A 14,725-nucleotide genomic window follows, 5' to 3' on the forward strand; every position below is an offset into this window, starting at 1 on the left:
ACATTTAATATTAGGTGCGACTAATCACGATTAATTAGTTAGTTTTTCAATCGATTGACAAAATACGTACTGAAGTCGGTCAAAAAGTACTCTAAAGTTTAACTTTAAATTTAAAGTATGTTTTATTTATTTAAATATAAACTTAAACTATAATACATTTTCATTAAAGGTGCAGTAAGTAATTTCTGAGTAACGCTGTTGAAAGTGGATCGGGAGCATTAAAACACACTTGTAGCCAATCAGCAGTAAGGGGCGTGTCCACTCATTAGGGGGGAGGAGGTGCCTGTGTTGCATATTGTATTTGTGAATTTGGGGGCGGAGCTATCAAGATTGAAGTGTGAACCTTTTGGGTAGGTACAACGCTATCTCATGACCAATTTGTAGAAATTCGTACGAGGTGGCTAATTCGTAATGAATTCGTATGACTGTACAATTCGTCCAAACCCCAGTGATGGGTAGGTTTAGGGGCGGGGTCAGGGGTAGGTCATTCGTACAAATTCATACGAATTGGGCAACTCGTAAGATATGTACGATTTAGCAAAAATCGTACGAATTCCTACTAGTGAGGTTGTATGAATTTGTGCGAATTAGCCACATCGAAAATTGCCGTGAGATCGGGTTGGTAGGTAATATCAACAGTGTTTCTCAGAAATCGCTTACTGCACCTTTAATTGCAATTAACATGCAATTAAGTTTCCGAAAACATTACATCCAATTCGCACTTAAGGATAAGCTTTTAAAGTACATTATTTCTGTAATAGGTACTCTTTTATTTTAAAAGTTTGCCTATTTTCTAGAAGGGGATTCAAGTCTCTGGATCAAAAGTGCAGTGAACTTTACACTTCAAATCGGCACACAATTTTGGGAGCTCCACCATGCAGACTGCGTTCAGCACCGATTTTAAGGAAGTATTTGCATCATTGTGGATCAGGCAACAAAACTATGTAGATTGCTCATTCAAATAAATGGTATTCAAATAAATGGACTGCATTGGTAAATGCATTGGCATTCGTACGAATTTTACGAGATGGCTAATTCGTACGAATTCATACGACCTCACTCGTGCGAATTTGTACGATTTTTGCAAAATCGAATTCATACGAATTGGGCAACTCGTAAAATATATTCGATTTTGCAAAAATCATACAAATTCGCACGAGTGAGTTCGTATGAAATTTGTACGAATTAGCCATCTCGTAAAATTCGTACGAATTCATACGACCTCACTCGTGCGAATTTGTACGATTTTTGCAAAATCGAATATATTTTATGAGTTGCCCAATTCGTATGAATTCGTACGAATGACCTCCCCCTGACCCCGCCCCTAATCCTACCCATCACTGGGGTTTAGACAAATCGTACAAATTAGCCACCTTTTACTCACTCGTACGAATTGGTCGTGAGATAACGTTGGCTTATTCTCTTGCATCTCAGGTGGTCACTACCCACGTTTACTCTTGCTAGATTGTTCTTCTCTGAGCCATTTACCAACCATCTGGTGGTCCGTCTATGGCTGCGGTAACTCAAATGCCCCTGCTGAAGTTTCCTGTTCCTTAATGGATTTCATTACTTCACCCTCTCTCTTCCCCCTGCATGAAAGGAAATTAGAAAATAAGATCCAGGGTTCCAGTAGACTTTTGTCTATTGGTCTGTTTTGGGTTCAAGGCCAATGAGGCATCCATACACGGCCATGGGAAACCAACTTGTCAGCAACAGAGCGTTCTTTCGCACGCGGTGTTATATGAAATCACATCGTAGATCAAATCGCCGTTGATAGTGCGTTATTCAAACGTTGCTGACATTTGACAAACTTGTATTGCAATATGGTTCAATAATGCTGCTAATGAGAAGTCTGATCATGCTGCGTTTGATGGATGAAGCGCTCCGAAACTCTGATTGATTTTTATGTGAGGCTGAGAGCGCCAGTCTGGCTTGATCGGAGCAGATATTCACAGATAAATGTCTCCACGTCTGCAAATATCCAATCGCTCACGGATTCAACCGCGAATGGCAATTCCCTCATGAGCGGAAGAAGTGGCATAACGGGATTTGCTGATCTATTAAAGAATCGAATAACATCAGGGCGCGTCTTTTACGCTCTCGCTGCGTGTTGCTTATCGAAAGCTGATTCAATCAAGCGTGATTGCTGCTCTTGGGTTTCACACGCACCACGGGACAGATGGCTAAGGGAAGTGCATGCTGTGCCACAGGAACAATGGCACGACACGCTCTCTGTCCTCATGGTGGTGACGCGCAGGTGCAGGGAGGTTTTAACAGGGGATATATATGAATCCCTCAATCTTTCAGAATAAAGATAGGAATAAAACTGTAAAATTAGGTGTAATGCTGCTGAAGTGGAGATGTCTTATGGATGCTTGTTTTAACACAAAAATAACAAACGAAAAAAGAAAAAAAACCTAATTGCGACTTGTTTTCTCAAGATTCTGACTTTTTTTCTCACATATTTTTCTCTCTCTTAATTCTGAGTTTATATCTCACAAATCTGAACTGTTTTTTTGTTTTTGTTTTTATTGTTATGGAAGCAAAATAGCCCAAAATCTCAAAATTGAAAAGTGCATGAAAAAGCAATGGTTTTTGCCTGAAAATATTGTATGAAATTCATCAATCTAGTTTATGTGAGGCCTGGCCAAGAGAATAAACCAGGCTGAATTGTAATAGAAAATGTATATACTAAGATTTATATGCTGAGTTGACTCTGTTCCTTGCAGGAATATCAAGTCCTTGGTTAAATTGCTGGTCCTCAAACAGACACTATAATGAATGGAGAAGTATCATGAATACAAATTTATCGATAAAGTACTTCAAATACACAAATAAAGATTTAGCAGTCTGAAAATGTAGAATCCAAGGAGGGAATAACATTGACGGCGTGCTTATGCAGCTCCATGGGTCTCTCTAAGAATCAGTGTGAGGCAATCAAGCAATAAATGCAAATAGGCCTATTGATATGATGGTGTGTGCCAAGCTAATTTACTGAGACTAGAGGTGAGATATACCAAATGAAGTGGTTAAAAAAAAAAGTTGGTGTTTTTTATCTTAAATGAAGCAAATTTGTATAAATTAATATGTAGCACGCTCAGAACTACAGTCACTGAAAAAAGATTGATGTAGGATTTATTAAAAAAAAAATCATTCAGATATTGCTGGTAAATTTAACAATTACAAAGAAATGGCAAGAAACACATTGAAACGAACATACTTTAATAGTCTTTGTTCTATTTATAACTTTCAAGCTTATTTTTTAGAGTACAACAACAGAAGCATGTTTTAATCAATTTAATTGTGAATTATATTTTTAAATGTTTAATACTTATTATAATATAAATTAATAATAATAAATGTATTAATTAGGCTATATAATATTATTGAAACCTACAATACACTTATATGAACTTATTATTATTATTATTATTATTATTTTTTTTACATTCAATTCTACTTTCATAAAGTTAAATTCAAAGTACAATTCTGCATCCTGTTTGCTGCCTGAATTTAAAGTCTATTCCAATCAAATTCACAAATTCTAACAACACTCTAATAGGCACAACACTCACAAATATTGAGAAAAATGCACAATTTTTAAATGGACCTAACTATTTAGTTTTATCTTCACGGTTTGGTATAAGTGTTTATAATTGGATGTTTCTGTTGTTACGTCTATTATGTATTCTTCATAATGGATATAATCATGCTGGCTGCCTTTTAGTACAGTCTTCTAGGAGCAAGAACATAATGCCTTAAAATGAATGAGATCATACAAATTCATATGAATTAGCCACTGATGCACCAAAATGTGAAATAGTTACGGATTACCATGAGATCGTACAAATTCATACAAATTAGCCACCAATTCACCAAAAGATAAGATAGTTAAAAATTATGAGATCGTACAAATTCATATGAATTAGCCACCAATATTCCAAAACGATAAAATAGTTACAAATTACCATGAGATCATACAAATTCATGCGAATTAGCTACCTGTCACAGAGTCAGCCACACGTCACAGCCCCAATCATCACTCAATCACCAGGACCCGCCCACTCGTTCACAATCACCAGGACCCGCCCACTCGTTCACAATCACCAGAGTACTGACTCGCTGCACCTGCACTCCCTCATCAACACACCCTTTATATGCCCGTTCACCTTTCACTCCTTGCAGTATACACTGCAACTCCAACTCCAACTCCAGGGTGGCTAATTAGTACGACCTCACTCATATGAATTCGTACATTTGTCTAAACCCACGTGCTGGGTAGGTTTAGGGGCGGGGTCAGGGGTAGGTCATTCGTACGAATTCATTTGAATTTGGTAACTCGTAAAATAAGTACGAATTAGCAAAAATCTTACGAGTGAGGTCGTATGAATTCATACGAATTAGCCACCTCATAAAATTCGTACGAATTGCTGTGAGATCAGGTTGAAATGTTAAATGGTAACCAGTGTCAGGTTTATGTTCTGTTTAGTTTTAGGTGTTCCCAGTTCAACGTTTTATTTCCTGTATTCCTCAGGGTATGTTTACACGACAACGATATGCTTAATGGTGTGTTCACACCGGACGCGAATAGCGCGTCAGGCGCGAGTGATTTCAATGTTAAGTCAATGCAAAGACGCGTTACGCGCGTAAAAAATTCTTGCGGCGCGGTAGACGCGAATACGCCTCATTCACGCGTCAAGTTCGCGCGAATTGAGTGTCTGGCGCGTTATGCGCGAATGATTTTATTAAGTGCTTTTTGTGCATTCACGCGTTTGACGTGAATTCGCGTCTGCCGCCCGAGTTGAAAAATCTGAACTTTGGCGTCAATTCACGCCGCGTTAACCAATCGGGAGCCTAGCTGCTTGCTGCTGTCACGTGGTGAAGTATCTGGATGCTTCAATAAATTATGTTGTAATATGACTAAATTCCTGGTGTGGTTCTAATGTAAAAAAGCGCTATATAAATAAAGGTGACTTGACTTGACTTGACTAATGCACAACAAAGCAAATATTTGATCACATAAAACTTGATTTCAATATATGAGACATTCATTTTGTATTGAATGCTATTTATTCCATATCTAGATTATATGAAATATTATTATAATGTGAAGACAACCAACATACTATATAGTGCATAAGTTTGTGTCTGGAAAGTGTTGTGTGAGAGAGAAAAAAATCACAGGACAGGTTAATCACTTTTTGAGGCTGGCTCCATTTATCATCAACACAAAAATAAATGACATATTAGGTGGGTGAGGGCGAAGGTGCTCCTCGCTCCGATGCGGGACAACAGGTCATCAAACTGGGCGCGGGACAGGCGGAAGTACCGCTGAAACGGCCGTCATCCAGGCGCAGCTCCTGGAGCGAGCAAATGGTGAAACTCGCCAAACTGGGTTCGCCTCCGAAGGGTCTGGTGGACACAAATACGGCGACGATGATTGCGTGACGCGCGTAAATTTCGCTTCAAACTTTTGTTTCAGTTTCACCCTTGACGCGCGAATTAACACAAAGTGGTTAAGCGTCAAACTAGACGCGGTAGACGCGAATTTGACGCGCTATTCGCGTCCGGTGTGAACGCACAGTAAGACTGAGAAGTTTTTTCTTTGAGTAGACGAGACCATTGTCAAAACGATCCCCATTCACACGGATCCATGGAAATTACAAAAAATGCTGTATTATGCTGCCAGGCCATTAGATTGCGATGAAACACTACAAATTGAACCCATAATACGCATGTGCATGACGTCATCGGTTTTAGAGATTCGCTTTTTTTTTTTTACACGGAGACCGTTTTCAAAAACGTGTACTTTGAAACCCGTTTTCATAAGTTTGCTGTTGTCATGTAAATGAACGGCCAAAGCGCATAAATGTACATTTATGTTAAAAACGGTGTCGTAAACAGCTGCAAACAGTAGTAGTTTTTCCCTAGTGTGTGGCTGTTAGTTACCATAGCAACCTATTTTGTCCACCTGTCCCTTGTTAATTCACTCATTTGGTCTGTGTAGATATACTCCCTGTTCAGTTAAATTTCTGTGGTCTGTTCTTATGTCTTTTAGTACGTCTTTGGTAAGTGGTTGTTTCTCTCCATGAGGTGTATATTATCCTGAATGTTTGTTATTTTTAGTTTTTGTTAAAGTTGACTGCTGCATCAAGATCCTGCCTCAACTAATCCTTGCTGCAACCCCACTGTGACAACCAGGAGGTCGTACAAATTCATATGAATCAGCCACCAATTTGCCAAAATGTAAAAATTGTTACAAATTACCATGAGATTGTACAAAATGAACCAACAATTCGCCAAAACTAATTATGAAGTTACAAGAGATTGTCAACACAATATCAAAAGCTGTCAACACAATCTCATGGCAATTTGTTACTATCTTACATTTTGGAAAATTGGTGGGTAATTTGTATAAATTTGTATGATCTCATGTTATGTCAAATATTTTGATTAATTGTTGGCCAATTTGTATGAATTCATACAATCGAATTTTGTACTTTTTTTATATATACAATCTGCTTGCGACCCAGTTGCAGCTAGGTTTGGGATGGACCTTCATGCGTACTTTTTAATGAAAATTATACGTTTTGAGTATGAATCACATTGTATGAATTCATACGAAATCACCACCTCATGAAATGGTTATTTTTTTTCTCAATGGATCAGGTTGAGCAGCTCACTCGGGCTGTGTCCGAAATTGCCCCCATACCCTCATTCACTATTCCCTACATTACTCCACTACTATAGTCCTCTTGAAGGAGTGAATGAAAACGATTGAATTTGGACACTGAGTTCCAGAAGGGCTTGCATAGCTTATGCTTCCTGTTTAATAATGTTTAACAGCAAACTGGCAGCTCCATCAGTAAGATGAAAACATTTAAACTCTGTCATGGAAACTAGCATGTATAATCCTTAATTAAACAAGTTAATAATCAAGTAAAAAGGAATTTATACCTGTATGATATTACGCTGTAGCCACATTGGACCAGCGGTTTGGAAAATTAATGGATGGATGGTTCAGCTGTGAGCGCCATCTTCTGGCGAGACGTGGGGTTTCGATCAGAACGACCCTCATAGTGCATTATGGGTATTCTAGCCGTTAAGTGCACATCGGTTGTACACTCGTTATTGCAGTGCATTGTGGGATTGAATGAGTACACTCGAAAACGTCCACTATGGTTTCGGACACCACTACAAATGGCTGTCCACTCAAATAGTCCTATTTAAGGATATAGGGGGTGATTTCAGACACAGCCCAGGTTTTGGAACATGTCTGTTTTTTTACCCCTGACCCCAAATCAGTGCCAATATGATGCATCAGGTAGAAAGAGAAAGATTTTTTCTGTGGTTTCTAACCCCTCAGATGTTGTGCTCCAATCATCGGACTGCTCTAATTGGCCTCCTGATCTGCAGCACCTTTGATGTTCAGGTACGGAAGAGAAGTTCACTGCAAATGACATCTTGAATCCACGACGCTCCCGTTTGTGTGGGAGAACTGCACCTTTGTACCTGATGCCCGCTGTGAAATATCTAAAGGGTAGTCATTTTCAAAAGCAACAGCACATGAAAGAGTAAAAGGGGAAAAAAAGGAAATTTGGTTGTAAACTGTGAAGTAGAATGACATTATCATTATCATTTTTTGTAATTAGACTGAGGGCGGTCGAGCACACAGCCTTATACAGCCATTTCATTGTGTTCTCAATGTTTTTTTATCTCAAAAAAGGAAGAAAATTAGAAAGAGTTCAGTAAAGTATTACGCCAAGAGGAGATACCTTTGTATCTTGCTGAGTTAAAGACTTTCGACAGATGTTGATTAAAAGTGGCTTGCGTAGCTCTGTTGGGCTGCTCTATTAAAATGCATGTGCCAAGAAAAGTGCTTTTTCATGCAGGTTTTATAAAATAAAAAACTTTTTACTCAAGAAAAATTAAGTTAAATAACTTTCAGTTAAATTATTAAGAAATAATTAACTATTATATCAAGCTACCTGTTAATGTTTTCGTTTTTAAGAATTTATCAATTTATAATTGTATTTTTTAATAAACAGTAGATCTGGAAAAGCAACTATAAAGTGACCTTTTTCAGACTAAGGACCCCATTGGTGGATAGGAAGACAGAGCAGCTTAGTTAAATTATTGTATTTTTATTTACACGTTTAAAGAGAGATTTTAAATGGTCATTGCTAAAGTGAGGGTGCTAGGGAGTTGTTGTTTTCTGGGGGTGTTCTTTATGGTTTCTAGGGTGTTGCTAGGCAGTTTCTTTGGTCTTCACAATGTTTTCTAGAGTGCTTCGTTCCCTAGTTTTGATTTAACTTAAACAAGGGAACAAATTATTACAACGTGGCCACTATTTAGTAAAATTAGGAAGCAAATTACGCACGATTAACTTTAAAACAAGGGAACAAATTTGTAAAACGTGCAGATGTATTATGTCGTGGGAACGGATTGATAGTTGGTGGCCTCGATATAACAACTCCCCCCCAGCATATCATGAGTGGGCTCTGTAAGAAATAGCTCTTTAAAGGGATAGTGCACCTGAAAATGAAAATTCTTGTGAAAGCACAAGTGAAGATCTTTTTGATGACATCTGAGAGCTTTCTGTCCCTCCATTGACAGCTATGCAAATATCACTTTGACGCTTCAAAAAGTTAAAGTGATCGTAAAACTAATCCATATTAATTTAGCGGTTTATTTAAAAATTTGATCGCTTTATATGATGAACAGATTTCATTTAGGCTATTATTCACACATAAACATTCATCAACTCACACATCAGTCGTGATTAATAAAAACTAAAGCATGTTTGCCTGATGTTTGCCACGTTTGAGCTTCTGCAAGAACCAATGAGGTTCATTCTCGTGTTACGCAGCACGTTTGAGCTTCTGCAAGAACCAATGAGGTTCATTCTCGTGTTACGCAGCACGTTTGAGCTTCAGCAAGAACCAATGAGGTTCATTCTCGTGTTACACTGCACGTTTAAGCTTCAGCAAGAACCAATGAGGTTCATTCTCGTGTTACGCAGCACGTTTGAGCTTCTGCAAGAACCAATGAGGTTCATTCTCGTGTTACGCAGCACGTTTGAGCTTCTGCAAGAACCAATGAGGTTCATTCTCGTGTTACGCAGCACGTTTGAGCTTCTGCAAGAACCAATGAGGTTCATTCTGGTGTTACGCAGCACGTTTGAGCTTCAGCAAGAACCAATGAGGTTCATTCTCGTGTTACGCAGCACGTTTGAGCTTCTGCAAGAACCAATGAGGTTCATTCTCGTGTTACGCAGCACGTTTGAGCTTCTGCAAGAACCAATGAGATTCATTCTCGTGTTACGCAGCACGTTTGAGCTTCTGCAAGAACCAATGAGGTTCATTCTCGTGTTACGCAGCACGTTTGAGCTTCTGCAAGAACCAATGAGGTTCATTCTGGTGTTACGCAGCACGTTTGAGCTTCAGCAAGAACCAATGAGGTTCATTCTCGTGTTACGCAGCACGTTTGAGCTTCTGCAAGAACCAATGAGGTTCATTCTCGTGTTACGCAGCACGTTTGAGCTTCTGCAAGAACCAATGAGGTTCATTCTCGTGTTACGCAGCACGTTTGAGCTTCTGCAAGAACCAATGAGGTTCATTCTCGTGTTACGCAGCACGTTTGAGCTTCTGCAAGAACCAATGAGGTTCATTCTCGTGTTACGCAGCACGTTTGAGCTTCTGCAAGAACCAATGAGGTTCATTCTGGTGTTCCGCAGCACGTTTGAGCTTCAGCAAGAACCAATGAGGTTCATTCTGGTGTTACGCAGCACGTTTGAGCTTCTGCAAGAACCAATGAGGTTCATTCTCGTGTTACGCAGCACGTTTGAGCTTCTGCAAGAACCAATGAGGTTCATTCTCGTGTTACGCAGCACGTTAAAACTTCTGCAAGAACCAATGAGGTTCATTCTCGTGTTACGCAGCACGTTAAAACTTCTGCAAGAACCAATGAGGTTCATTCTGGTGTTACGCAGCACGTTTGAGCTTCAGCAGGAACCAATGAGGTTCATTCATGTGTTACGCAGAACGTTTGAGCTTCAAGAACCAATGTGGATCATTCTCGTGTTACGCAGCACGTTTGAGCTTCAAGAACCAATGAGGTTCATTCATGTGTTAGGCAGCACGTTTGAGCTTCTGCAAGAACCAATGAGGTTCATTCATGTGTTACGCAGAACGTTTGAGCTTCAAGAACCAATGTGGATCATTCTCGTGTTACGCAGCACGTTTGAGCTTCTGCAAGAACCAATGAGGTTCATTCTCGTGTTACGCAGCACGTTTGAGCTTCTGCAAGAACCAATGAGGTTCATTCATGTGTTAGGCAGCACGTTTGAGCTTCTGCAAGAACCAATGAGGTTCATTCATGTGTTACGCAGCACGTTTGAGCTTCTGCAAGAACCAATGAGGTTCATTCTCGTGTTACGCAGCACGTTTGAGCTTCAAGAACCAATGAGGTTCATTCTCGTGTTACGCAGCACGTTTGAGCTTCTGCAAGAACCAATGAGGTTCATTCTCGTGTTACGCAGCACGTTTGAGCTTCAAGAACCAATGAGGATCATTCTCGTGTTACGCAGCACGTTTGAGCTTCAAGAACCAATGAGGTTCATTCTCGTGTTACGCAGCACGTTTGAGCTTCAGCAAGAACCAATGAGGTTCATTCTCGTGTTACGCAGCACGTTTGAGCTTCTGCAAGAACCAATGAGGTTCATTCTCGTGTTACGCAGCACGTTTGAGCTTCTGCAAGAACCAATGAGGTTCATTCTCGTGTTACGCAGCACGTTTGAGCTTCTGCAAGAACCAATGAGGTTCATTCTCGTGTTACGCAGCACGTTAAAACTTCTGCAAGAACCAATGAGGTTCATTCTCGTGTTACGCAGCACGTTAAAACTTCTGCAAGAACCAATGAGGTTCATTCTGGTGTTACGCAGCACGTTTGAGCTTCAGCAGGAACCAATGAGGTTCATTCATGTGTTACGCAGAACGTTTGAGCTTCAAGAACCAATGTGGATCATTCTCGTGTTACGCAGCACGTTTGAGCTTCAAGAACCAATGAGGTTCATTCATGTGTTAGGCAGCACGTTTGAGCTTCTGCAAGAACCAATGAGGTTCATTCATGTGTTACGCAGAACGTTTGAGCTTCAAGAACCAATGTGGATCATTCTCGTGTTACGCAGCACGTTTGAGCTTCTGCAAGAACCAATGAGGTTCATTCATGTGTTAGGCAGCACGTTTGAGCTTCTGCAAGAACCAATGAGGTTCATTCATGTGTTACGCAGCACGTTTGAGCTTCTGCAAGAACCAATGAGGTTCATTCTCGTGTTACGCAGCACGTTTGAGCTTCAAGAACCAATGAGGTTCATTCTCGTGTTACGCAGCACGTTTGAGCTTCTGCAAGAACCAATGAGGTTCATTCTCGTGTTACGCAGCACGTTTGAGCTTCTGCAAGAACCAATGAGGTTCATTCATGTGTTACGCAGCACGTTTGAGCTTCAAGAACCAATGAGGATCATTCTCGTGTTACGCAGCACGTTTGAGCTTCAAGAACCAATGAGGTTCATTCTCGTGTTACGCAGCACGTTTGAGCTTCTGCAAGAACCAATGAGGTTCATTCTCGTGTTACGCAGCACGTTTGAGCTTCAAGAACCAATGTGGATCATTCTCGTGTTACGCACGTTTGAGCTTCTGCAAGAACCAATGAGCTTCATTCTCGTGTTATACAGCATGTTCTCGCACATCAAGCAGGTTTGGTTGAGATTCTGTTTGTCAGCTGATCAATGTTTAAATGTGAATAAAAGCCTAAATTGAATCTGTTCATCAAATAAAGCGATCAAGCTCAATTCATATGGATCAGTTTTGTGATCTCTTTATGAACTTTTTGAAGCATCAAAGTGGGTTAGCTCTCAGAATAAATCAAAAAGATTGTCATTGGTGTTCCAAAGATGAACGGAAGTCTTACGGGTTTGGAACGACAGTAAATGATGACATAATTGTCTTTTTTATACCTTTAACGTAACAATTGTAGGTTACCACTTTTTCCAGTGTAAGGAGTTAGACTCTGAACATTCCATAATTCCATGTGATGCATGATCATCAGCCCTATGATAAAAAAAAAAACTCACTATATCAGAACAGTCTAAAGGTCTGTGCTGAGTTTTGTGGATGTAGCTTGAAAGCATTAGGAAGCAGTCTATTGGAGTTTTGGATGTCAGTGGCGTAAGCAGACCGTACAAAAACGCAGGAACGAGATTATGCGAATCAATACAAATTACCCACTAATTTGGCAAAACGTAAAATATGACATGGTAACACTTTATTTTGATGGTCCCTTTTGAACATTTTGTTGACTGTAGGTAACTTTTCAACTACATGTCAACTAACTCTTATTCGAGTATTAGTAGTATTAGTTTGCTTAATATCTGCCAACTCTTTAGCCCTCTGTCTGGTCCTCCAACAGACATTCCACTGACTATAAGTAACTTTGCAATTACATGTCAACTTATTCTAACCCTACCAGTCTACTAAGACTCTAATGAGAGTTAGTAGACATGTAAATGCAACGATACTTAGTCAACAAAATGTGTTTAAAGGGACCATCAAAATAAAGTGAAACATATGATCCTCACATTTGTAATGCTGTCAGATGCTCGACTCTGAGGGTGTTACAGGCATCTGTTGTACACTATAACGTCAGGCTAATGCTCATCACACAAAACTTGCAATGACATGAATATTACTGTAAAGATGAATGGTGCAACAAGACAGCGAGAGAAAAAAGGTTACGGGGATGCCGACAAAAACAGATCCATTTTTATATAGGCAGCTCTTCTACGAGTCTTCAGAGGGGAAACTTTACATATGCATCTGTCTTCTAATGCCAGACCACAGAGAGTACAGAATGACGCAGGGAGAAGTATTTTTAGATTGTGTATGAATTTCAAACAGATCCATCTGGAGGTTGATCAGACTCATAAGTCAATTGATGTTTCAGCAAGCTCGAAAAGCAGATTAGATACAAGCAAGCCTGAAGATATACAGTGGCCCCATAAAGTATTTGGACACGTAAGCCGCAGTTAAAAATGCATGAATGTCTTCACATAATATAACAAAATATCAAACCATGCATCATATATTTTAAAGAAATATAGCACAACTCTTTCCAAGCAAAACCTTTTACAAAAAGAAGTTTGCTATAGGTTTAAAATGAAAAAAAGAATAGTTATATTGCTCAAAATGTACAGTTTCTAGTTGTCAAAGGGTTTGTGGAACATCTATTAAAAGATACTGTTATCTAACAGAATGAAATTCATTCATTAAATGAGTTTTCGGCTTCTCCTGATGTGTCAGAGTGCAGATTAGGGTCTGACACATTGAGCTTTGGTGCACATATGGGCTTTTCAGGCCCGAGTCCGGCCTGCAACAGGTCCTAATCTTATTCATCTTCACTCTCCTGCCCATGGAATTTCATGTATTCTACTAGTTCTGTCCAGTAATGCGATAAAAAGGAATCTGCATCCGCCACGCTGACCAACAGAAATCTTCTTTGTTTTAACGTTCGCCAAAATTTCGCTAGTGTGACATCAAAAAGTCTTGAGGGCTTTGGTTTCCTATTGGACGATTATTGATTTGTGTGATTGTATGTTGTGTCTTTTCTGAGAGAAACATCCACAATGGTGCTTCCAGGGTTGTATTGCACCACAGGTTTCCAACAGTAATTTTGTAACCTTGAAGTGTTGCGTCCAACATACCCATTTAAGAAGTTTTTGACGACAGCTGTCAAGTGGAACAGTGTTCATCTTACCTTTTAAAACGTTTCACTTCAGTTGCTTTATAGAATGTAGGTGGTAATGGACCGATTGCGTGATTACCCTCTAATTTATGTCATGGTTGTAGGTTTGAGTACCAAGAAGTCCTTCTGAATGGACATTTCACTCATTGTGAATACACTACACCATTAGCATGACAAGCTCAAATTGCTTTCTTCTTTTAGGACTGTCTGCAACCATCTCTCGTCTTTTAGAACAGATTATGTCCGTTCTTATAAACAGGCGATTCAGTTTGCCTCTTAAGTACTGAATCTTGAAGTTTCATGTCTATCCATGTTGTTTTCCTCTGAATTTCAAGAAAAGTGGGGGAAACCTGCATAGATGAGACAAGATATGCAAATTGAAAGAAAATGAAAACCATTTAGTCATTTCTTTTTCAAGCTGTCCCTCGTACAAACACATCCCACATCTTATTACCACCACCCCAATTTATTCAGTTCATTTTAAATTCAAGCTTGCTGAGCAAACAAGAAGTAATTGAGAAAGGACGAACAAACGTAGAATGAAATGTATAAATTTGAGAAGTGATCAATAAAAGTGGAGACTGCAACATGTAGCAACTTGCCGAAGTAAATCCCATTTTAATTTCCTTTTTACGTTTGTGTTTTGAGGTTTTCACTTCCATTTTGTCTGTTTGCTCATGGCTGGGATGTTTACGCTGTATCCTTTATTCCCTCATGGCTGTCTTTGCTGTCTTTTGATATACAGATCTCTCTGAAGAAAAAGAGCCTTTTCTACGCCACTGCTGACTTACAACAAAGAGTTGGAGCTATCAAGGAAGAAGGTTGTAAGGTAGAGCTTTTTTTTTTGTGGAAAGCAAAACAATCTATTGATTTCCTCTTCAATACCTTATTTAAACAGTATAAATGCACTTATCTCGAAGAAGTT

The sequence above is a fragment of the Rhinichthys klamathensis genome, unplaced genomic scaffold, assembly GCF_029890125.1.
Source record: "Rhinichthys klamathensis goyatoka isolate OS25496 unplaced genomic scaffold, OSU_Roscu_1.1 h1tg000009l_1, whole genome shotgun sequence".
Taxonomy (NCBI): Eukaryota; Metazoa; Chordata; class Actinopteri; order Cypriniformes; family Leuciscidae; genus Rhinichthys; species Rhinichthys klamathensis.